The 23384-nt window shown below is 41.8% G+C and overlaps 1 protein-coding gene across 8 annotated transcripts in view; it reads right to left on the bottom strand.

Annotated features, from left to right (window-relative positions):
* Window positions 1–23384, bottom strand: part of ADGRL3 (adhesion G protein-coupled receptor L3) — a 520031-nt gene that overhangs the window by 317648 nt on the left and 178999 nt on the right. The window lies entirely within an intron of this gene.

Raw genomic sequence — 23384 nt, 5'->3', positions numbered from 1 at the left:
CTCATTCCTGCAGCTCTTTCTTTACCAAATTATTTACTAAGTACATTAACATAAATTGAACAGGAAGATTTATTTTTAATTAAAAAATAGAGAAAGAGACCTAAGCACACTGTTAATATTGCCAATGCCTTTCATGACTTCATTAAAAAATAAATTTTAAAATTCACCTTTAGTAGCTATTGTAATAGAGCTATTTTTTATTGACTCAGTGAAATTCTTTTCACATTCCTTTTACTATGAGAATGAAATGTAAAAACAGATCTCATTTTTCTAAAGCAGAGACTTCCTCCAATAAGGAAACAAAACAACTAAATTATTTAACTGCCATGTATAGGAACAGTGAAAGGAAAATTAAATCATTAGCCTTCTTCAAAAAACAGTAAAAGAAAGCAATCTCTCATCAGATACTTTCTTCTTCAGCTATGAATGTTGTACTAATTATATTCAGAAGCACACAGAAAGATTATTAGGAGAATAGGAGGTATTTTCTAGCACTTTCAAAATTGAACTTGTCTGTCTCTCAAGTCTTCCAGCACTGCCTGATTTGATTCCTCCCAACAACTAACACCTTCCCAGCTCTTAGTGGCCAGCAAATCGCCCTGATCCCTAGTCTTAAGGGATGAGGTCAGAGGCAAGCTACTGTTGAGTTGCCTCTGGGGATCTGACCCACATATTAAAGTCGAAAGAGCCACACAACATGTGAAGGAAGCTGAGCCACAGAGTACCAAAGATGTGCATTTTATCTCCCCTTCTGCCACCTCTCTCCACTCCTCTGGCAGTCAGGAGAAGGGGGCAGACAATGTGGATACACGTGATACGCCAGCAACACAACATGGGCTCTCTACCACAAAGCTCGAATAAACTGCCCGTTTCAGAAGCTGCTTCCCAGTAATCCAGGCTTCCCCACACTTACCATGCAAAGAAACTACTATTTACACCTATTCAAAGAGCGTCTCCGTGTCCCAAAGTGCCAGACAATGAAGCTGAGAGCTTTGAGCTAATCCAACACTTGCTGTACAAAGGAGTGCTAAACTGTAACTAACTGCAGAATCTAAGCAGAATTAATACCTATTTTCCCCCTGAAGGAAGAGTGAGTAGCAGAAACAAAAGGCTATTACGCTTCAGATAAATGTATGAGGGATTATGATTTCCTTTTAGAAATAAAAGAGAGTGAAAACATAATTTGTTTCAAGGACAACAATTCAAGTAAACTAAATCAGAGATTCTGTTTCATTAGATACCTGTCTACATTTCATTGCAACCTACTAAGCATAAAAGGCCAAAGCCGCCTATTTTTCAAGGAAGTTAAATGTGAAAATATGCAGGTTACTTCTCAAAAACAAACAAACAAAAAAAAAAACCCACAAAGCGCCCCCTCACATTAGTGTTTTCATTCCTTTCATTGCATCACCTATTCTGTCTTCCTCCTCGTCCACATCACAGAACAGCACCAACTATTTAAACAATGACCCAAAATTTTCCAAGAGCCCGTTAGCAAATTCATCTGTGCATCTCAACCCAGGTGTGTTGAAGTGGAAGACAGCAGGAACTATGCCCCGGGGAGAGTTTTGTTGGCAAACCCAGAGGGTGACAGGAGAGGGTCAGAGGCAGTCCCTTGGAGGGATGCCAGAGGCATAGCGCAGGGCCCTACCTCCATGGCATTTGTAGCTCTGTAGGAGATATGACCCAGGCGACCAGTTGCTCTCCAGATCATCTTTCCTGGTCTCCTTTGGGGATTTTGGTTCAGTGCTACTCAATGTAGTGGCAACTGTTACACTGAAGCCTCAGAGCAGCTGTCAATCAGCAGCTGCAGGGCACAGCTCACCCAGGCAGAGCACAGCAAAGCAGACCCACCTTCAGAAACCACTGGTCACGCAAGGTTTTTTTGAAGTAAAAACCAAGTACCTCCTAGTGTTTTGTGTACAGTGGTGGGACGTTCTCCAAACCAACACAGGATTGTCTACCCGAGCAAACTGCCATGGTAGGCACAAGCCAAGCCACGTTCCTCTGACGCACGAATGCAGGGCAATGTGAGAATATAATGTATGCAAGACAGAGTAAATGCTGCCAAAAAAAAAAACCCAATCCCAACACTGAGATTACAGTTATACTAGCAAATTAAACATGGCCAGGACACTCACAAACAGTAGCACATGATCACCCACATACAAACTCTTAATGCTCATAATGCTGGCATGGGTTTCAGCTGCAGCAAAAACTTTCTCCCAACATTTAGGTAAGGCAAAGGGCTTAGGACAGGCCAAGGACCGCATCCTGCAAGCCAACTGGTGGCAGCCACCCTGTTTTAGAGGGTTACCTTTGTATGTGCAACCTGGCCACGCCATCCATCTTGGAGCTACAGAAAATACTAGTATAACCAAACTAGAGCATGGCCTCCAGTCATTGCAGTTCATTTGCTGGGCAAAGAGCAGACCGTGTCATCTTGGTCCCTGCAATATTGCCAAATGTTTGGATACCACCATGGCAAAGGCCACAAGAAGACCCTGAAGCACACAGAATAGATTTGTTGTCCTCAAAAAAGGAGTGATCACCCCTGCCCAAAAATGAACAAGTGAGCAATTTCTGGGAGTAAAGGATCTAACAGACAGCCTGTGGAGGGTCTGGTTTAACATAGTTCCCAGTCAAGCAGGCAAACAAGCTAAAGCAGCCTCAAGATTATACCAGCCATGCACTTACAGCATTTATATTCTGTTTATACAAGAGAACTGTTTTCAGCAGGTCTCATTATTTAAAATCCTTCAAACACCCCCACATAATGCAATAAGAAAGGTTAAGGCTTCATTCCCCTGGTGAATTCTTGACATAATTTACAACGGTAAAGTACTGTTCTTTTTCACTGGGTTAAATACAGACCCTGCCACATCACTCGAGATGCTGTGGACACCAGACTCTTCTACCAGTCCACCACACAACTCTTGGCATTGGCTCTTTATGCATGCATGTTTCTTGCAAGAGCTTTTATAAAATGGTAGCAGAGTTAATGTTTGTCTCTGCTTTGCAAGCACAAATTGTACCCACTTCCCCCATCACATGTAGATAAAGTGACCCAGAGCAATGCCTTGAAAATTTGGAATAATGGCTGTAATCCTCAGTTTGATCTTGTGAGACTTGAGCTGCCCAGAGCTCCCATATAAGCCATCCAGCAATGAGATTACTCTGCTTCTGACAAAGGACAGGACTGAGGTATCTTGTATCCCTAAGCCACGTGATGTGGCTTGTCTAAATCACTAACCAAAATCAAATCAGACCAAATCATGCACTCTAAGTGTGACAGCCAAACAGACCTTTTCACCTCAGATAATACGACAGGAGCGTATAAAAAGCAGGAGTGCTAGTGCAGCATTTTAAAATAAATTTTCGCCCTATACAGCAGCCACGGGTTGGGAACCGATCACCAGGGGCTCATTCCTGCAGAATTCTGCAGCATGCCATGGCACCAAAAAGGAGGAAAGCGTGTATGATGGCCTGCCTTCTTCCTGGCACCCTCGGCACGTATCTCCACAGATGCCATGCACGTGAAGAGCCCCCTGTGCAGCCCCAAGAAATGCTGGAAATAATGCTATCAAGGGCAATAAAGATCATGCCAAGATTTCAGCTTCTCCTGCACAGCCTCTGCTCTTCTTTGAAACCAGACTACTTAGAAGAGCCCTTATGAGTGTGGAGAAGGACTGAGCTCTGTTTATGCAGGGTAAACCCCTCCGTACCTAAGAGTCGAAAGCGCAAAACATAAATGCAGACAAAAGCAAGACTGCATTTTCAAACAGAAATAGCAAATCTGAGATTTCTAAAAGGAGAGGTAGAGGAGAAGTGTCATCAAGAAAATATTAAGGCCTAAATCAGCATGTAAAGGCAGCTTTAATTCGGCAGTTAGCCTGAAATAGTCCAAGATCTAGTCTCCAAAACCACAAGATGTCACATCGAATGTCTGCTGCTGTAGCTCCTTCATTCCCATCACTACATGACCTAACACAGGTAAAGTTCAGTTGGGCACTTCTACGCCACACACAGAGCGACTGCCTGTCCAAAATGCACAGCAGGTACGCAGCTGGGTCTGATGAGTTCCTGAGTAAGACAGGAGACAGGTGAGATGAGGACTGCTGCCCTGTTATTCGATATTGGAGATGCAAGGCCTAAGGCTGTGTGTTTCCGAACAGTCATTCATACGTGATTTCAGTAACTGTGTATAATCTTCCACAATAATATCTGCAATCAGTGGCGGTGTTGATGTTAATTACTTAAGTTTAAATACAAAACATAATGAGATGTTGTAATTCCATTTTCAGACAGTTTTACCCTGAACGTTTAACATTATTCAGCTTATTAAAAAAAAAAAAACAAAATCACTTTAGCACAGTCATCTTAAGGGACTTGCATGTTTTAATCATCAGTTTTAATTAGGCTAAAAAGTAGAGTATAAATCAAAGCCCTTTTTGAGGCACTCTCAAAAGGCACAAAAAAGGTTCCATTCTTTATTTGACTGAAGTGCACATTATGCTAAAGTGTTAATGAGAGCAAACGAGAGTAACCGAAATCAGTCTCCTGCTAATTTTCATAATTTGTAGTGGAACACTTTTCTAATTAATAATAGACTTCTAGAGACATCTATGTTGACAAATACACACATGCTGCACTCCTTTACCTTTCTGGCATCTATCCTCCATGCAATGTAAAGGTGCCTTCATACCTTTTTTCCTACAAGCTGGTTAGCCCCGAGAGCTTGCATTTTAACATGAGCCTTCTGATGGCAACGCACTGTCCCAGTAGTTGGGAGCCTACTGATATTTCAAGACTGCAGAAGCCAGTAACAGGAACACAGTTCTGCACTCAGGTACACACTGAAACAAATGTACTTTGCATTCAGTAGTATGCAGAGTTTGTAGGAAATAATACAGTAAAAAAAGATATTATTATTATTATTCAGGTTTGAATTTCTCTATCTCTACAGTCTACAGCTTGTGTTGCTTACATGTCAGTGGCTGTCAGTTGACACATTAGTCCAAGTCAGCCAAAGCTATCAAGTGTATCATGGAAGGATGCATTTTTGTAACCTTCGTGTTGCTGTACGCTTCTACGGGAGAACTTATCTTGGGCCGCATATCTCCGGGACACAGGGCTCTACCCACCCTGGGGACAGTGATGCACAGACATCAATATGATGGATACAAAATGTCCGTTTATTTAGCTGCGTCACACGCTTATATAGCTCTTGCGCTTCCTGTTCCTGCCACTCCTATGGGGAGGAGTCTATCTTTCCGTCACAGCCCGTGATCTTCCGGTCGCCGATCCCTGTCTATTCCCCTACACCTTTGGTACCCACGAACACCGGAGGTCATTGCTCAGACACTGCAGGTCTTGAAAGCCTTTGGGGCCTTCTGCTGCTCCCCATCCATTCTTCTGGTTAAGTCGCTCTGACCAACTTTGTCTTACAACAGGCTTAGAAAAGTGTTAGAAAGTGAAGGGCAAATCACCTCCTAAAATGCAAAACCCACCAAGACGAGGCACCTGAGTGCTTGCTGTCTTTGCTGTACAAGCATGACACGACAAGCAAATGGTTCTTGTGCTTGTAAAACCTGTCTTCCTGCACACCCCAGCTTTAAGCAGTCAGGACTGAAAAATAATCTGCATAGTAAGCAAAAAACCCACTCACTTTTGGCTCCTCAGATGTATTTGGTTCTAGGTACTGCCCATTTATAATCTGTTTATTATGTTCTACTCTTCTATTGTGTGTAGCATACTCTGAGCTGACAAAAAAGTTGCCTTCCATCCACTACTTGTTATTTATACATTCTGTGGGCTTTTGCTCTTGCTCCCAAAAACCTCCTATACGCTGACATCAACAAACACTAGTAGGCGGTGGCATTCATTACTAAACTACCCCACAATGTCAAATCAACTGAATGTCTTCCTCAAGTGTTGCCCACATCACCACATGCCCAAATTTAAAAGCATTTGCCTTGCCCTCCTAAAACAGGCAGTTTAATTTAATTTTCATTTATTTTAAAACCTTGTAATCTCTCTCAGAGCTCATCACTTTTCTGAGCTGTTCCAGCCCCCTGACCCAGCTCACATTTCTGTCACATGTACCAGCAGCCCTTCAAGGAGAAGCAAGAGTGAAAAGTGGTTAGTGAGAGAGGAAGGGGCGCACTGAAGAATAGTAGGAAGGTGGCAATGGGGGAAAAGGCAAGGAGTATGAAGAGTAATTGAAGGCTTAGGATTTGTGCATTTAACAGCCCAGTCCCACCAGCTCTGCAATGCAGATTTTCCTATTACTTAATTACATCCACTACCAACCTCATGTGTCCTTTACAGCCTAAGCCATTACTCATGTAGCTCAGGTTGAAAAAGATGCAGGCAGTGCCTCTAGAAAATTAAGTCCCTCTCCGCTGACCGCAACTCTTAGGACGCAACCCTAATTCTTGTTAAGTTAAAGAGTAACATGAATCTTACAAGAAGCAAACAGCAAAGCCAAGCCCACCGTGAAAGAGAACTTCATAGATACACATCGCTATTTAGTAATCACCTAAGGCAAGTTCTTATTTGTCTTAGAGAGGCAGCAACATTAGGTTATGTCTTCAAAAGGCTCCCTGCTCTAGACTGAAGGCAATGCAGGTTTTTTCTTTTTAAACAGAAGTTGAAAGCCTAAGGTAATCACTTATTTCCACACAGTAAGTTTTTTAAGAAACACACTAGATATCACAAGGCAATCCGCAAAATATCACAAGATACATGTCAATGATGCCAACTCTAGTGATGTAGGAGATGAGTTTTTTCTGCCTAACACATGGTAATATTTTTTTCATTTAAATAGCCTAGTCACCCAAAAAGCAGTTCTAGAGTCATCAAGTACCTTCTAGAAGTTTATTTTGATATAATCTAGGAGAATGTTAGACTGAAGCATCATTTTTTTAAAAAAAATATAAAGGGAAAACTATAAAATTTCATTTGGACTCATGACGAAAAAATAGTTTAATTTGAGCTTGACTAAAACAGTCAAGAGTTTTCCTCCTGGTTAGTTTCCCCTTAGTTGGAAAATTGACACCCCCGAGCCCAAATGATTTAAACTGTTTTTCTTCTTATATTGTTCAAATTTCTGGCCTAGCCATCAAATATACAAATCACATTTTTCATGTGGGTCTGTGTTCCTCCATCCACTGAGGGCAAATGAAACATAAGAGACTTCCTTGAGTGTTCACAATGATACAGAGTTTTCTTAACAAGCACATATTGAAAATGTCTCCACCAAAACTCAGCCAACAGCTGGCTCTGATGGGAAGAATCATGCTGCAGTAGGAAAAATGTCAAACCTCAAAATAGGATCTTTTTTTTTTTAAATCGTGAGTCAAGTGAATTATTCCCTCTATGAAAGTTTTCAGCATTTTTATAGAGTGTCTTTAACGTCAAAAGTTTCCGAAACTATTTGCATCTTAGCAGGGATCTATGCTCGTACACCCTTTCTGATGATGACCCTGCTTGCTATTAAACTAGCTGATTCAATATTAGGCAAATACTTAATAAGAGCCATTAAGGGCAGAATTTACTTAAAATAAGTATTTTTCCTGAATTGTTTTCCTGTACATACCCAAAGATTATTCTCCACAGAGGTGGGAAGGGAGCAGGGCTGATAGCTTAGACTTCAGCAAGCACAAGGATGTAACCAAAAAACAAGTTTGGGCTTAGCTGTTTTTATCTCACTTCCTTGGGGAAGAGTATCCCCGATACCATATGCCTCTCCCATCTCTAGTGATGCACACAAAGACCAGCTGTTGCTCCTCTTTAGATACCACTCTGTAACACCAGTCTATTCACCAGGCAGAAAAGTATCACCTAGGGCAAGGAATGCTGCCAAAAAGAATGCTATTCTGAGAAGGACTGCCTCCTCGATGTATCATCATCCAAGACTAGTCAGAGAAAATAGGCAGCCCATTTTGAAAATAAATGGATTAATCAACAAATAAATAAACCTTCTGAGCCCAGGCAAAAAGGGCAAGAGATTGCCAGGGCATGAGAGTTTTACAGTTGTTCTTCTTTGCCTTCTCCCCTACCCGGGAGTCACCCAAGGAGAAAGACCCCGGTGATCATCCCACATGAAGCACACCATGACATGTTCAGACACTGATCCCCATCCAGCACATGGTATAGTACCCATTCGTGCTGCTGCTGTGCAGCATTCCCAAAGGCAGATTTACAGAATTACAATGACAATTCCTGCTTCCCTTTCACAGCTAAGTGACCTTTGGGAGAGACTGTAGCTGAAATCATAGTTGCGAAAAATTACTCTGTGTTAGGAGTGTTTAGACACACAGATGCCTATTCCCTCCTCAAATTCTTCACTCTAACTTCTGCCTTTCACTTACTGAAATGCCGCTCACATTTACAAGTGCCAACTCTGAGGTTTCAGTATATATCATGTAAGAATACTACATTGTTACCAAAAAACGAGCGCTGCCCACATTTCAGACGCATTCACGCAGATCCCCCATGTGAAGCCGTCAAATGGAAATCAGAGCATCCATAAAAATCTAATGGAGAAATGTTTGCAGGGAAGATAAAACAGTTGATCACACCACCACCACAAAGCAGGTGGAAATAGCAACAAACGACAGAGAGGAATAGATGTTGTCACAAGGAAGATTAAATGACATGAAAAATGAAATGTACTTAGACAGTACCTAGCCTGCAAAGATGTTGTGCTAGATTCTCTGCAATGATCTAGCAAGCAGACTTTGGAGTACAAGCTTGATAACGTTATAGCACCTCAGCAGAGGAGGCCGTTTAGTCAGATTCACCATGCCAAGGACACCTGGATTTTAACATTTCCCAATTTTTCACTGTTGCCTTTGCAGATTTAAGCTTGTATTAGCAGCAGAATTAAAGGTGGAATAAAATAAAAATAGCACAGGATACAAATACTAATAGTACCAAGCATACCCATAAGGTACACAGCATACCGGGTGTCTGCATTGCAAATCAAAGTTGATATATTCTACACATGTGAAATTGAAGACATTCAAGTTATGATCCAAAAAGGAATGCAAAAGCAGTCTCAAAGAACATTACTCTGTTTCTATTTTACGATTTTGGTTTTTTTGAGTGTCGTCAACTATTCTGTGAAAATTTTCATATGATCTCCTGAATAGAAAATGGGATTTCTTTGTCAAAAAAAAAAAAAAAAAAAGCTTTGTATAAATATATTATAGTATTTTTAAAAAAAGTCCAAAGCCTGGGAGGAATTATTTTTTGAAAAACACAAGAACTAAAGTATCAGCTTACCGCTAATTCACTGTGCTGCAAACTCCCGCCCAAACGCAAATAAACTCTGTGTCCTTTAGGTCAGGTAAATGAAAATAGTCTTTACAACCTTCTACCAATAAAAGGCATCTGTCAAATTTGCAATACAGAGATGAAAAGCATTTGAAAGTTAAATCTGAAACCCCAGACTGAAACAACACTGTGCTTTAATTTAAACACATTACACTGCATGGTTATTATTAAGCTCTTCACTCACAGTGTAATTTAAGTGCCATTTTGATATTCTGTTTGAACAAAGAGGTGTCAAATTAAGGAAACTAGTGTCAAGTCCAGAAACTTTGTGAAAATGAAGCCCTATCTGTAATAGCACCCTACAGGGTTTCATTTCAACAGCATCGTTACATAATTTTAATGGTGCCATATTGTTTGCCTCACAGATCCCCACCTCTATGAAAAGGCTTCCACAGCATCTTCATTATGCTCAGCCATGAGTGCTGTTGACAGATTATACGCAATCAGTAGCTAATACTATAAAACAACTCGTGCTGTAATGGTCATGTGAAGCACGTGGCTGTACGAGGTCTCTGCAGTGCTAGACTGAACCTGCGTGTTACACCGACAGCCCACATTTCCCTTAACACTGACTTTTGACATTCAAGGCCAGAGAGGACTATGACCCCTACAATTAGAGTCTCCTCAGTCTTGCAGATTCTCTAATGCAGAGAAGGGGAAGAAGTTGGACCAGCAGATGCCATCCACACAAGGAAGCAGCAGTCAGCGATGAACCAACTCCATATCAGAAGGGATTTTTTTGCTAGTTTTGGCTGGTTCTCCAAAGGTATTGAAGCTAATATGAGCTTCGCAGACCACGTCTGCTGGACAGTATTCCCCTAACCACTTTTAACCTGTTGTCCATTTGGAACCCTGTCTGGCAAAAAGGACAGAGAGCATAAATAATTCAATTTCTGCAAGTTTCATGGAAGTGAGCAGCCTGCAAGTGGAGACAGACCCTACTAGCTTCTCCAGTGAAGGAAAGAATCAAAAATAAGAAATCAGTCTCCATTATTTCCTCTGCCCGTGAAACAAGCTGTCTTTTCAGAATGGTAAAGTTTGTTTAACTGGCATCTCCCCCCAGAACCACCACAGAAATCTCTTCAGACAATTTCTTAGAAGTATAGGACAGACAAGTTTTCTGACTTTTCTGGTCTTTTTGTATTGGACACAGGTATATCAGGAAAAGAGTTTCCAAATGTCAATGTAGGATCTGCACTGAAGTTGCAGGAGAAGAGTTAAGCAAGATGCTTTCATATGTTCCTTTCTGCCTGTTAAAGTGATAGATTGCATGTGCCATGCCAACAATCTCAGCCGTCACATAACCTCCTAGTCAAGTAATAAATTATTTACTACAGCTCTCTATTTGAAAAGGAGTCAATTACTTAACTGGCCATCAATTAATACTCAGCAAGGAACAATATGAACAGAGGAACTGTTCTGAACAGCACAGCTCTTGAAACAAAGACCACGCTTTTAAACCAGATACCTCTGTGTTCAAGCCAGTATCTTGCTTCACTGAACCTCTATTTTAATACATAAGCAGTTACATTTGCTAGCAAGACATCCTGTTGACACCTATTCAATCCTGCCCCACTTTGGCATGACAGTCTTGTGCGTTCTACAGGGTTCAAGTGAGTGCTCAGAGATATTCAAAGCATTCTAATGCAATGCATTTGAGGCATAAGGCAAAAGCTTTGTTTCCCAGAACAAAGCTTGAAGGGCAGCATCCCCTTGAGGACCTCGCAAACAAAGTTACCCTGGAGACAGTCTCTGAGGAACAGTGACAATTCTCCGCTGACAAGATGATCTGCTGTGTTTGGTATTTTAAGGGGGAGGTGGAGGGATGGGTGTTGAGAAGCTTCCCTTGTTTGGGAAACGGGAAGGGAATGAAGGTGAGGGAGGGAAAAAAGAAAGCCAATTATAATGTTTCTGAGTTATTTAAGGATCTTTATTATAAGAAAAGTCCTTCACTTCCTCTGCTATACAATATCATCATTGTACTGGCATGAAGTACATAGCTTTCACAGTTTGTTCACTTTCTTTGCATGATTTTCTCTTAAACTTTGCTTTGAACTCTATAATCCAATCAAAGCAGAAACCGACCAAACTCTCCACTCAAGAACCGAGGAACTTGTAGTGCCTGCATATATGGTCTTCATTTTGCACAGCTTAACTTAAATGGTCACATCTGGCACCTTCTGTCTTAGCCTGCTGAGGGGAGGTGGATCACCCCAGGAAACACATTCAGACGAGGAGCCCGACCAGAAGAGAACACACACACGAAGCTGTGGGATTTGCAACTCACCCAAGACATCACAGCAAACTCAAGTGAAAATAGTTTTTTTTTTTTTTTTTTTTTTAATGTTGTCAAAGCCACATATTCAGCTTTAAAACAAACATTCCCCCGGGCTTCCCCAGAAAAAATACCTTTGCTGTAACTCTTCCCACAGCTCTAACTAGCATTATTATTCCCTTCCAGCTCTAAGCAGCTCTTTCCCCTCAGCTTTAACTAGGATTCCCATTACTTTCCAGGTAGTGTATCTGGCTACCCTACATCTTATGGGTGCATTTCGCTTCACACATAATGCTGCAGCATTTTAAGCATTATTACTCTATACCCACCAATGAACACATTTATAGAAACTAAGGAACTTTTGGCAGCTCTGCAGTTACCACGTCCATGAGACATTCAGATTGCCACATCCCAGTGTAAACCATAAACAAACAAATAAACAAAAAAACCACACCACACACTGGTGAAGTATACAAAAATGTTCTTGGTACCTAAACTGGTCATAAGTCTAACTCTCACAGAGCTTTGTACCTCACAGCTCCCATTGACTTCAAAAACTACCCTTTTTAATACACTGCATTTTCACTAGTGCTAGACAGACTGATCCCATCTTCTTGTATCAACCTTTCTGTGCCCCAAGCTTGTCCTTCAAGCTTCCCACCGTAATAGCGTTCCAGAGAGACATTGGATACGTTAGCCCTCCTCAAAAGTTATTCTTGATTGCATTTTACCAACCGGCGAACAAGGGATAATGAAGTTCAACATGTCAGTGCTCCCCCTAGAGCTGGAGAATTTCACATTTGTCATATATTTACTATCCAAAAAAGAAAGAGGCTGTATTTGTGCAAGGTCTAGGGCCCCAAAAAACAGGGTTGTCGCCAGATGTTCCACGGCTGAGAGTTTGTGTAGCCTCAAGATGTGAGGCTAATCAGTGCAGACCCTAAATAATTAAGTTACTATGCTTTGCAAGAACTGCTGGCTGGTTAGAAGAGAAAGACCACAATTCAACACCCTAGTGACAGAAAGACATCAAGAGTTCAGATATTACATAGGTGAATGGGCGACAGCCAGCATTACCTATGCATAGGACAAAATGTGAATCCACATCAAGCCAGGCATCAAAACAGAGCAGTCCTGCCTTCTGGGGCCTGCTAGGAAGTTTTTGGCACCAGCATTACAAGTCACGGTATATAACAAATAGTCTAAACCATTTGGGTTTCTACTAAACAGGATTCCTGCGCCATTTTTAATTCAGTTCCCCAAGGACACTAAACAGAGCATACAGGTTCATCCATTTTGTGTCTCATCTCCTCCATCTTATTGTCTTCCACCCCTTTAATCTAAGGCTCCTGTGAATTCAGGTACGCGACCTGAAACAAGGATTGTAGCTGTCAGGATGCAAGGACATGCTTGTGGTGCCTCACAGCGACTGCTCTTTGTCGGAAGAGGTAGAAATACTAGGGATATGCCAAAATAGCTTCTCACAAATAAGAGCTCATCAGCTCTCAGAATTTATACCCAGATCTGTTTTGTCAGATGCAAGCATAAAGGTAAGCAAGTACTTTTTTTTTTTTTTTTAAATGGCTGCCTGATACTCTAACACATGACTTCCAAGCACTTTTGTTAGCAGGGCTCGGAGACTCTAAGGTGTCTGCTGATGGTACAAATTCATTATGTGTTTGGCATCTGACCAAGAGGCCAAATTATTTTTTTCCAATCAAATTAAGGAAAACAACTAAACGTTATTACGTTTCTTGGTCCTCAGAATTCCCCCAGAGTAATATCTAATAGTAAGATTTTTTAATTGCATATGCCTATAAGATTATGAATTGCAACGACAGGCTAGATTTCAAGTCACATCAATGAAATGAAGGCACGTTAAAAGTTCCTTGCATTATTCCAAGTTTAGATAGACTAGCTCTCTATGGGTTTATTTATATATACAGTGAAAAAATTATATCTAAAGCACACACGCATATATATATATATAAATACATGCGCGCACACACAAACTCAATGACCTGGATTTTCCTACAACTATTACAAGTAGGCATTTTTCCTTAAAACATGCTGCAAATTACATACACATAGAAGTGAGCAGCAATGTTGGCAAAATGTTGTTTTAAGTGATAAATAGGACTTGGCCATGAATCTGTCTTGCAAAGTGGAGCCATGCCTGTGCTGGAGGAACAAGGGGGATGCCTGCAAGCATCAGTGCCCAATGCTCCCCTCCAGCAGAGGAGCAGACATGTGAGGGGAAGAGAGAGGATGCATTTTGAGACATGCATGGCAAGCAGCAGCTGGCATAGTTACTACCAGCCCCTGGCTTTGTGGAGCACTACCCTGTTTTACTCTGTCTGTAGAGACAGTGCCACATGGATTTGCTCATCCACACCTTAAACTGCAAAGGAGCTAAGCTCCCAGCCCCATTCCAACTAGCGCAGCCCGTCTAACTGCCTTGCTTATAAACCAACATGCACATCTCCCCCTCCACCACGCTAGAGAGAGGAGTATTACACAATGCTGACATACCAAAGCTAGTTTCCTTTTTGTCATCTGCTCTCTTGATACTAAATCAACCCTTACTGCAGCCTCCAGCGTTTCAGTAATAGAAATAAAACACTGTGAATTAAAAATTGGAGACAGATCTTCAGCAAGAAGAGCTGCAGAGAGGGAAAAAAAAATCCTCATTTAAATCAGCTGCACTGATGAGTGCTAATTGTTCCTAGAAGAGCTTGAAGGAGAACAGTCTCCCAAGAGACTAAGGACAAAATGCAAAGCTGCAGCTCCTGGGCCAGGCGGGCAGCCCACAACTTGGTCAACTCACTGCAAGCACAGGGATCTGAGAGAAGATTATGCAAAGACAAAATAACCACTCTGGGCTGAGCAGACCAGATTCAAAGTGCATTTACATGGAATCACTGACTTGCCATGGGATTTGGATCAGACCCTAAAAACTCAGTATTAAAATGCCATTTATTTATGGCTCAATGTTCTGGAGATTTAAGAACAACCAACAATTTGACTGTGCTTCTAAAATCCATCAGGCATCTCAGTTTCTACAGATTACGGCACAGGAGGGAGTGATGATGCCCTTACCTCTTCCTCTGCCCACTCTAATGCACAGACTGACTGGGGAAGATCTTTCCCATCCATGAATCTTACGTGACACAAACTCACACCTCAGGATGTGTAGCAAGGCACCCAACACTATCAGGCGCTGCAGAAAGGAGCCCGATATAGCAAAGCACAAGGAAGTATATAAAAGTAGATGTTTCTCTGATTACAGTTCCTGGAGTTTATGGTATCCATTCAATACTGGACCATAACCAAAAACCCACCAGCCTAGCCCTATACTCTCTGCAACGGGCAGACTGCAGCATCTGTGTGGTGTTGGCTAAAACCCCATTGAGCATCCCACAGCTTGGAGCAGATTCATAAGAGAACAGAGGTGGTCCTGCCAGGCGCTGGGAGGGATATTCGGGGGGGCTGCCCAGCACCAAACAATTTCCTGGAATCGGGGAAATTCAAAGTGGCAAAAAGCTTCTGAAGTCCCTGACATGCTTTTAATTTCTTCCCTTCCCAGAGCATCTTTCCCAGATGAGTTGCTCATTGAACAGCAGGAGATCTCCAAATTCAAATAAAACCACATTACCAAACAACATAACCAATTCAAGAAATCACGATCACTAAGGAACCAACTGAACAAAACTGAATGTGCCGAGGGGTAATAAACATCAGATGGCTCTAGGATTCATTTAACATGACATCGGAGCTGATAAAATGGATGTTAGAGATTTCTTCCAGGGAATCAGCAGTTTCATTTGCAATAAAGAACCTCTGCTTGCTGTTCTTGCTGGGCCAAGGGTGCTCTTTCTAACAGAGGAAAACAGCAGATTCACCCAGATCTTGTGGGAGCAGGTTAGCAGCAGCTGAGGAGGGGGTGTGAGAATGAAGGTGGCCATAATTCATTCCCTCACTTTTTTCCCATTTTAGTTTAAAGTACTTCAACATGCCCAGATTATATGGATGAGAGAACTAGGCCCAGACAACCCTCAGAAGTTTGTTGTTTGGTTGTTCTTTTTTTTCACTCCAATCCAATGGTTTAAGCTTAGCTGAAGTTATTAGGAAAAGAGCAAGAGTGACATTCCATCTGTGGGCATATTCACATCCAAAAAAGAGGTGTTACAGCTGCATGGGAAGGATGGACACATGAAGCTTTTGTGCTTTCAAAGCCTGGCCACGGCTCCCCACTTGTGTTGCTGGGAAGGGTGGCTCTGCCCTAGCATTATGCAGCTACTTTGGCTGTGAAGCTGTCTCCAGGTCCTGCATTTATCCAACTATTGGGGAAAAGATGCACAGCCTCATCCATTAAACCCCTTTACACAGCCCAGAACAGCAGGCTCTCTCCAACCCTTGGTAGCTTCCTGTCATCTTCACCACATAAAAGCTTTATCTGGAAGTTTAGCATTAAGGAAGTATTAGGTAGGGTTAGCAATTACCCAAATAGATCTCCATTTTCCCACTCAGGTAATAATGCAAGCGGTAAAAGCAAACAAGGAATGAGCACGCAATCATCTCCCCTATTCACTGCCATGAGGAAAGGCAAGCCGCTCACTTCTGGTTCTCTGTCTACTGCACCAACCTCATTCAACCTTGGCTTGCCCCACACCAGTCCCTTTGGAGTATCCTGCATGTCAGGAAGACAGGGGAAAAGGTGTCTTCTCACATGCAGAGATAGCTGCAGCTGTTAAAATATTCCTGGTACTCCATGGTACCTCTGGGTATTGATTAAGGGACACCTGTACCCCTATCAGCCAGCTTTGACTAATTTTTTAGTCCTGGTTGCTTGGGATTAACAACTCCAAAAGGACGTATAAAAAGATTATTCTGATGTGGTTTTTTTTGAAAAGTCGGGCAGGTTTTCTTCATTTGTTTGTTTGGTTTGGGTGTATGTGTTTGGTTTTTTTTAAGTACTTACATCTAAAGCCAAACCATGATAACCATACCAGAGACACTGCTTACATGGAAAATTATCATGGTTTCTCACTGGGCCGCTATAGTATTCCTAAACCCCAGATATCCACCAAAAGTGAAAGAGCCCTGGCCCCAACAATATCCTGATCAGCTAGGAGTTGCTGAGAACATGAGTAAAAATTACTCAGAAAGTAAGCGCTTTGGAAGAGCCCACTTTTAATAAACTATTGCTTATTTATTCTGTGCTTCGCTATGACAAGGACTAGTCAGGGACAGGGCTAGCTAAACAGTGCTTGCTAGCCAGGGACTACTGAAAGAGAGACACACGAGGATCAGTGTGGATTAATAAACTCAACATCCTCCTGAATCCCAAGAAGAAGAGACGGCCAAGCACTGCCCGAGAGATCCTGTCATCTCAACGAACAATGTGCCAAGTACGTGGCTGCTCTTCATTCATTTCTTTAAAAACAGTTCATTGGGAAGAGAGTTTTATCCCACTAATCCTTAAGCAACCTTAACTGCATGAGCTTTGCCTTGTCTTCAGCAAAAAAGAAGTGTATTAGAGGTTTGTAAAAAGACAGAAAGAAATCTTGAGAAAGATTCTTTAAGGCATTCATGGCCTTTTTGTCTTCTTCTCCAGTACCACCCAAGCCACTTGCCAGGTTGGCTTATTTTTCCCAACACGCGTCACAGCGGGCATACCAGCCTGGTCCCTCCATGCTTTTCCACAGTGCTGCAGGCAACGCAGCCTCTCTATTCACTCAGCACTCGCTAGGACCAAACGCAAATGTGCCGGCTGTAATAAGAGTGTCTGACGCATGCATTTGCTTAGCCTGAACTGGAAAAAGATTAGATGCCTCAAGAGACTGGTTGCAAGCTAAGGTTTCCAGATCAGACCAAGACCAGGTCAGAAACAAATAAACCTACTCATCCTACTTAGCAACTGTTTGGCAGCTGATATGAAATGAATAGTTAGAGTTAGGCCGGTCTTTTAGGCAGCAGATGTCGGCGCCACAACACCCATCCATTACCTCAGGTTAATAACTGCACAAATATAAATTTTCAGGATTCAGCAAAACTCCTCTTCTCCAAAGCTACTTACCCCCTTCGTAACAAGACCTGTGTTGTACTTTGCAATTCTGTGTTTTAAAAATAACTTTTCTTAAATAAGTTCACTAACAAAAACATTTTTATAATCACAGTAAAATATAATGGGAATTAAATTATGGTACAATAATTCACACTCAGCTGCACAGAGGCCATTTGGCCTTCATCTTTGTGCCTGAATGTGCTGGGCGTGAATTACTACACTGTAATTCACGTGCTGTCACATCTTATGGCTTAATTAACACTACAAAAAAAAAAATTTGAGCTCACAGAGTTGGTCACTAGAGATCAGAAACCAGTTTTGTCAGGAAATGGTTACAAATGAAACAAGCATTGTAAATTATAGGCCTGCAGGGTAGCACGACTCCCCCTTTCCTATTGCTATGAGAACAAGGACATTTTCTACTGCTGTAGCTCAGAAGGAAACCCACATGCCCTGCTGCTGTAGGTAATACATGTTAAGAAGCCTACAGGAAAGGATAACTTCCATGCATTAATTTGGGCCCTGGTAACCAGCCTTCTTCTATGGTTCAAATCCTATAGCTCCAGCTTCATCACACCTAGAGCTGAGCTGATAGCTACAGACTGCATGTCCCATGGAAAGCGTGCTTTGGTACACGTGGCAAGTGAAAACAGTACAAGATCTTGTTTCCCTCCATAACACAGGAAGATGCTATGAGCAGACACACTTGCCAAATAGTGAAGAAAAAAATAATTATCAGAAAATCCCCTTAAAACCTCCTTCCTTATTTAGTGTGAAATTTAGATATGTAATAAGTGAGTCTGCACACAGACCTCTGCACTGCTTAATGGCTTAAGCGAGAATTAAATGGTGTATAAAGTCTTTGCAAGGTTGAATTTCACCCTCTATCAGCTTATAGATTGGTCAGTCATCAGATGGTGAACTTAATACTCCCGATTTTAGTACATTGCTGCTAATGAAAGCACTGTAGTATATACATAGAACAGCCACCCCCTTTTATCAGGAAAAGCCTTCCTCGGTCACTTGTTCCACTATGGAAAAGGTGGCATGGCTGCAGGTAATACAACTCACCAAGACTAGCAAATATTATAAATATTTCAAGGATGATTAATCTTTTAAAACAATGAAGTTAGTCAGAAGCCTGGAAGTCAACTTGGCTATTTCACAACTAATAAAACATGTCTCTCGTATTTCATTTTGACTGTATAAAAAGTATTGTAGTAAAAGGCAATTATCCCCATTCACTAGCTAACATAACACTTGTACAAGTATAAAAGAAACACAGTATGTATTTTAAGCAGTGACAGTATTTCCACTGTATTAAAATAGTAGTGAGGCAAATGTTCAGCTCACATTAAACAGCACTCTGTCACTGAGGACCAGCTTGCTAGCATCATATATTCCCTCAAGAAAGATAATGCTGCTTGCTTTAACAGAATCATTGTCACCAGGCAACTACCAGTGCTGTTCAGTAATAAATATTTCCCCTGTTCCCACAGAAACTGGCTCAGCATCTGGACTCGCTAATGCCTAGAGAGATCAGCCTGGCCTTTGAGCGCCATCTTCTCACAAAGACACAGCCCTCCCTCACCACAGTTGTCTCCCAGAAACATCGGGAAGATGGAGCGGAAGCGTGGAGGGTCAAAACAGGACAGCATATGAGGCTCTCTTCCTTGCAGCTGCAATGACTTGAAAGGACTTCAAAATTCATTTTCTACTCTGCAAATGATAAATTAGTTCAGCCCCATCTCGAACTAATTCTCATATGGAGAGACAAGATGGCATCTGTCCCTAAATGCAGGAAGGTCACTTTACAGCTATGCCACAACTCTGCAGAAATAAATTCTTGGAGGGAACTTGTTTTTCAGAAGTTCAGAGTTGGGCCAGCAGCAACAGTAGCCCTGCCAGTTTGATGCTGTCAACTGTCAGTAGAAGGTCTGACGCTTCGTAACAATACCAGGCTCCAGGACTTGTCAGGCTTTGTCTGAATTAGAACCTAGTTTAGCTTAAACTTAGCTAGCTGTACCTCCAAAGTTATTTAAGAAACCTTTACTGCACCTGCAGCTTGCTCTAGTATCAGATGACTCTCATCTAGCCTGCCCTAGCTGTAATAGCAAAACATCAGATACCTATTGTTTGTCCTTTAATTTTAGCCAGGTTTTGGTTATATTATTGCCTAACTTGTTCTGGCTTCAGTCTTGCTTAGCTTTGGGCAAGTGTGTGGTTCTAGCCCCAAAATCACATTATATATGGAGAAAAAGGTTAAGAAACCTAAGTAATCACAGCAATGACTAATCCTATGGATCACCAGGAGGGAACAGTCTGCAACCCATTAACAAATACAGTGTTAAAGCATATAAAAAACAACCCCAAGCAGCTGCAAGACCAAGAAGGAACCAACCCCCATGACTGACACCACACTTTGCCCAAGCGGGAACCAGGACACTGACAGCTCACTCTCACAACACAACTGCAAGGCGAGAACTTAGCATCAGAAGAAACAGGCAGATTGCCATGACTCTTGATTTTATTACATTTGTAGAGATCTCCAACAGAAACCGGGCGATATGGATTATTGCTTTAATCTGAGGAATAATAAATTGCTGTCCTATTTTAGATTAGACTGTTACAGCATTAGGGTAACAACAACAAAACTACTCTTCACTGCCCATCGTGAAATTCTGCATACAATACAATCCTGAAAAAATAATTTTCAAATAAATAATAATAAAACAATCTGATGGGATGATAAAGATCTTTGCATTCAATAGGCCTTCACCCCTTTTCCAAAGCCTAAAATAAGTTACTTGTTTGGAGAAATGCAAAATTTCACCCCACAGAGATCACTATGGTATCCTTCCTATCCTGCTGTTAACAGCATGCAGTTCTGAATCCTTTTATTTTTATTATTATTTTTGTCCAGCAGTCTGGAAGTCTTAAATCTCAACTCTCAGCCACGCATGAGCATGACAGCAATGTGGCAGAGCAGGTGTATATCTCTCAAGGCTCACAAATGGAGCTGCTGCCTGTCATGTCGTCTCATTTCAGGTGAACTTTGACAGCGTTCATTTGTGGGTAAAAAGAAATATGCTTTGTTTGGGGTCAAGGGAAGGAAGGCTGAGGAAGATGAGAACAGCTGCTCATTCCAGAAAATGCTTCTGGAAAATCCACTTGTTACAGGCAAAAAGGATCAGTTTGCTCAGGTGTACATGGCGGGACGCAAGCCAAAGAGCACTTTCCAGGGGGTTTAGGCCTTTGCATGCTTTGGGAAAAGCTTCCGAACAGGGGCAAAAAGGAGGCAGGGGTGCAAAAGCCCTTTCCATAGCAGAGTCCTTGCAAAGGATGACACAGCCTTTGTTTTTGTTGTTGCTGATGGTTCCTCCCCCGCCCCCATCCCTGGTATTGTTGCTTTCTATCTTGGCTAATTCTCTAATTTTGTCTAACAGGTTTAGTTTTATCCAACATATGGATTTACAGGAAGAGGAGATAGCTTTCTGGGGGCTTCCATGCTGGTCCTAGTTGCATTGTCTATGCAAGCTGTAAGCTATTTTCCATTCAAGTGAAGGCCAACAGTAAAGAAAGCCTCCACTGCTCAAATCTGCTGTTATCTCAAGTATTTCACATGGTTTCAGTTTTTTGTGAGCTATGTTTCAGAGCAGCCCAAGCAAAACTAGACAGTACAGTGCTTGTGTGTTTAGGATACAGCAGATTAGCATCATCACCAATAAACTGCAAGGATTCCTGCAAGAATTTCATTATTTCTACAGTGTATCAACCAGATGACATTGTACCAGGGCAGTATCCTGGCAGACGACTTTTCGTCTTGCAGATCACTGAAGTCATACACCCTTTGACTCCACACCTGTCATCACAACACAAGACACACAATATATTCCAAGAAATGAGATAGCTAAAAAAAAAAGCCCGCCTCAAAAAAACTACAAAAAACAACAAAACAAACAAAAAACCCCCCAAAATTTATGAGATCACTGGCCTAAGAAATCTGTCTGTAATGTAGAAGAAGGGACTACAGATGAGGGACTGTGTCAGGAAACTAAAAAAGCAAATGAGATGCAGTGGGGTCGGTCTGTAAAAGTAGCCCACATCAACTCCAGGAATCACTACAGGACAGGAGTTGTTCCAACCCATGAAACAGGAACCCAAATGCTTGAGTCCAGTTAAACGTAAAATATGAAAGCTTTCGGCATGCTGTGGAAGGGGATTATTAAAAGACAGAGCAGGGGGGAAGCAGGGCTTAATAGGGCTATTTCTATACGCAAGGTGAGCTTATGGCATGTAGTTAAACACACATATACTGTCTTCAGGCTAGCAGAAACCCCTGCATTGCCACCAGCTTGTCATTCACTTAAGGCAACCTTCTGCAGGTGCTTTCAGGGAGAGGGGCAGCAAGGGAGAGCACCTGAAAGCCATCAGATATTCAGTCTCTGATTTCAAAGTACTGAAAGCCCCATTAGACTCCTTATTCCAACCTTTGATACAATTTTGATTTTTACGCGCATGTCCTTCAGTCCCCATGGGAGACTGGATGGGCTTGACTGCCCAGTGCTAGCTGATACCAAACGTCACATCACACAGCTAAACTGCAGTCTTCCTCCTTCATTTAGTATCAGGAACATACCACCCTTAAACAACCAGACATGCACTCAGTACCTGCTTCCCCCAAGAAAGGTGACAGGCCAAACTCTTGAGATGGTAGCTGTATCATGGCCAGTCTTAGAGATCAAAACAGGGAGAACCAAACCAAGACCTTTGGTTCAGACCAAAGGTCTTCACTCTCCACTGTTCAAAGGTGGCTGTGACCCTCTGCCACACTTTCCCTAGCGATTCATAGGGATAACATATGTGTGTTCATTAGATGTGTGGTGGTCAGATTTACCACCACTGACTGCTACAATAACCACAGCTGCCACCCTGTACATTTACTCTGTAGGAGAACATAAAGAGTAGAAATATTTCCAGGCACCCGGTTTCTGCATCTCTAGTGTTTGCTCATCTGTAGCATAACACGACTCCTAGGATACTTGTGACATTTTCCTTTACTGCAACTATCAGGCAGGATTTTCCAGCTACAGAAGCACTGTGAATTTAAAACAGAACTGCCAGAGGCATATTTAAATTGTTAGTTGCTTTAAATGTTAATATTGTTTAATTATAAAGATTTACAAAACATTTACCATTTCACTTTCCTGAAGAAGAATGGAGAGCATCTTTCCTAATACCTCTTTCATTCCACCCCAATTGGCTGGCTCAGTTTAAATATTCATGCTGATTTTCAAGTCAGCGAGGAGTTTTGATTGAAGAACAATAGTACAGATAACCTTTGTGCCCAAAGGTGTTATAAATGATATGAGCAGACAGGTTGTGCTCTATAAATAGGTATATTCAGCCAATTATACATATTTCATTTTTTAACCTCCTCCTTTACTATAAAATTTTGCTCTAGTGTCTCAGCACATACACAGTGCATGTAAAGCACAAAAAGTCTGATTGATATTTCAAAAGCAGGGGCCCACAACCCACATACAGGGAGTCATGTTATTTACAAACATGCTCCCACTGACCTGTAATTAAAATGAGATCCTTGGTGGAGCTCACCTACCATTTAGGCATCAAGAAAATCACACAGCCAGATTTTCCAAAGCCCTGCTCTGAGCATTTCGCAACCACCCCTGCAAACAG

Source organism: Phalacrocorax aristotelis, chromosome 4 (genome assembly GCF_949628215.1).
Source record: "Phalacrocorax aristotelis chromosome 4, bGulAri2.1, whole genome shotgun sequence".
NCBI lineage: Eukaryota > Metazoa > Chordata > Aves > Suliformes > Phalacrocoracidae > Phalacrocorax > Phalacrocorax aristotelis.
This window is presented reverse-complemented; position numbering and strand designations above follow the sequence as displayed.